The sequence below is a fragment of the Fukomys damarensis genome, unplaced genomic scaffold (genome assembly GCF_012274545.1).
Source record: "Fukomys damarensis isolate Sample0158 unplaced genomic scaffold, DMR_v1.0_HiC HiC_scaffold_39, whole genome shotgun sequence".
NCBI lineage: Eukaryota > Metazoa > Chordata > Mammalia > Rodentia > Bathyergidae > Fukomys > Fukomys damarensis.
In genome coordinates this window covers 41842811-41845840 of record NW_022900951.1, presented here as the reverse complement: position 1 = coordinate 41845840, position 3030 = coordinate 41842811, and the positions used below count along the sequence as shown (strand labels likewise).

At 44.5% G+C, this 3030-nt stretch overlaps 1 long non-coding RNA gene across 1 annotated transcript in view; it reads right to left on the bottom strand.

The window, feature by feature from the left end:
- Positions 1-1695: 1695 nt before the first annotated feature.
- LOC117284736 overlaps positions 1696-3030 on the bottom strand; it is an 18272-nt gene continuing 16937 nt past the window's right edge. The window contains exon 3 of the long non-coding RNA XR_004515820.1: positions 1696-1816. This is a non-coding gene — a long non-coding RNA (uncharacterized LOC117284736). The remainder of the gene's footprint in view (positions 1817-3030) is intronic.

Here is a 3030-nt window from a genome sequence, read left to right as displayed (position 1 = left end):
AACAACAAGGAAGATTTTTCTCCCAGATTACAATGTAGGGTTAACTTTGCCTATCTCTCATTAAAAGTGTGATGTGTTTTTATTCTCTCCCATCTTTTCTGCCCCCACCCTTATGCAACCCCTCAGCAGTCCAAACGCCTAACCTCCTCAGGCTCTACCATTGGGCCCAGACCCACAGGGCTGGAAGGTTTTGCATAACACAATGGCAACCGCCACACAAAAATTCAACAGCCTGGAGGATGAGTTGACCCTAATCACATGGAAGTACATGTCTCACAAAGGAAGACACATCTTCTGAAACTGCACCCTGGGCCACTAGAAATTATGGTACTTGACCCTATCCTAGCAAATATGGAAACTCCCTGCTCCATTTGTTCTGTGATCAGAGTGGCTTCCCTTGTCTTGGTCAGTGCTGCCTGCCTCAAATGGAAACTCCAAAATTTCACATTCCTGTGTGAGTGTCTGGCATACATGGTGGGTCTCATTTCTATTCCTTTCCAATCACAGCATCCTGTCCAGTTACTGCTCTTCTATTGTCCTCTGTCACTCTTCTGCTTTCTCCTGTGGTCTGCACTGTGGGGCTTCCCTGAGTTGTGAAATGGCAAGAATAATCCACACAGCCAGTGAAAACTGAGGGTCGGTCCGAGGAATCTCAGAGCGGAAAGGTCCAGGATGGAAGGCCTGGGATGATTTTAACAGGAATCAACAAATCCAGCAAGGAAGCAGGAGCTATGAAAGGCTCACGTATCCCACAGGCATAATGGTAGGTATAACAAGTAGAGGTGACACTGGGCTATGAAGAACAGAGGGCACTCACTTGGTTGACCTTGGCACAGAAAATATATGTCCAGGGGTAAGATGTGATGGACAGAGACAAGGTCAAAGTGATGTCCATGAGGCTTTCTTTCCCTACGTTGAAGAGCTTCCAGCTGAATACAAAGATGTGATTTGTTCACATGCAGCAGCTGATCAAGGAAAGGGGCTTGTTATGGCTTGTATATAGATGTCCCCCCAAAGCCTCATGCAGTCATAGGCGGGGCTTTTTGGAGGTGGCTGGATCTAGGGTGTGTGATGCTTAGATAAAGGGTGTGATGCTGGTGATTAAGGCAGAGATACTGAGATTAAGGGTGCATAACGACTAAATTAGTCCACTCATTGGTTTAGCATAGTTCTGGGTATTGATAATGGGAAGGCCCACGCTTGGGTGTGGGTGGCACCACCCAAAAGGTGGGTAGACTCAAAGGGATAGAGGGAGTGGCTGTTGCTGCTTGCTGCCTTCTGCCTGAGCTGTTTCTCATCTGTGATGCCCCTTTGTCATGTCACTCTGCCTTGGAGTCAGCTGACAATGGATTGAAACTTCTGCAAAATGTGAGCTAAAATAAATCTTCCCTTCTTTGATTTTTGGGGTCAGGTATTTTGTCTCAATAAAGCAAAAAGTTTATGCTTTGTGGCATGGGAAATGGCAAGGAGTGCTGTGAGCAGATCCAGCTGTTACAGACTTAGGAATGAGAGAATCCAACAGCTAAATATGACATTGTGTTTCTTAACTGATGGGTCCCATGGCCGATCATCTTGTTATTGACCGCTTAAGTTCACTTGCTCACCACTCAACAAATCAAAGGAGGCCATTTAATTTGGTAAGAATAATTAAAAAAAAAAAAGATTTACTCAAAGCTAACGCCAAGGAGATGGGGGTGCATCTTCCTCAAATCACCATCTCACTGCTCACACAGATGTCCTGGGGTCTTCTATATCTGTATATTCCGTCCATTCATCAGGGCTGAGAAGAGGTGGGGGTAGATGTTTATGCCCTCACCTGGAGGAAAAATTTTTAATTTAAATTGCCTTTTGCAGTGCCACTTACAACTCACTGAATGTTGGCACTGAGAACTAACAACTGAAATGGAATGTGAAATAACTCCCTCCATGGCCCCATGCAAATTGAGAAAGAGGTGCTTGACATTACAGCCATTAAGGAAATGCTGCTATGGATGAGCGAGTTTGAACAATAGAGATGCACCACACTCTGTGCCAGATTGGAGCCTTTTCATTACAGCCAGCAGTCGAGGAGGGGCTAGCGCTCAGAAAGTTTCCTGGGCAAGGGGAAGCGGTCTGATTTCTCTTCTTAAATCATGCTTTCAGTTGGGGAGGGCTCAGGGGAGAGCAAGCGGAATCTTACAAAAGCAGAACCATGCCAGGTTGGTGGGGTGGGCACAAGGAAGTTTCACACACACTAGGTGAGTGACAAAACATTCTGCAACTGCAAGTAGGATGTGGGGTTTTTGGGTGCCTTGTTCAAGCGCAAGCACTTTGTCCAAGCGCAGGTACTAAAGGTGTAGGGAAAGTGGGAAGGGTAGGGGAAAGCTAATAAGGGAAAAGAAAAAAAATATGAGAAAATGAAGAAATGGAAATGAAGTGTTTGTAAAGGGAGAGGGAGGAGGGGTGAAGGGAGGACAGGGACAAGGGGAAAAATTGAGAATCAAGACCTGTCATGTAAAGGTACAAGGTCCCAATGATGAATGCAACTGTACTGTATACCTAAAATGTACCAATAAACTCAATGAGGAAAACAAAAACAAAAACAAAATGATATTGAGGCACAAGATGGAGTTGGGCTGGCTATAACAATACAAAGCACAAACATAGTGAGCTTTCCCTTCACTCCTACTACAGAACCCATCATCAATATAATTTAAGGAAGCACGTGTTGGTAAAGCTGCAGAGAAACTGGAAACAATACACATGGTGCAGGCTGTGTATGAAATACTTTGGCGTTTCTTCAAAAAATTGTACGTAGGGAGAGGAAGGAGCTTGTGGGGAGAAAGGGATAAAATAAATTTATTTTAAAAATTGAATATAGATTTGTGACCAGCACCAAAAAAAAGCACCTTTTTTCTCGTTAAGGACAAGTGACTTTAAGACCTAGGGTATAAACAGCTTCCCCCACCATCCCTCAGACTAAAAATGTGACAAAATATACAGACAGCCCCAGAAGGCCAGAAGCATTGTTTCTCTTACACACACACACAC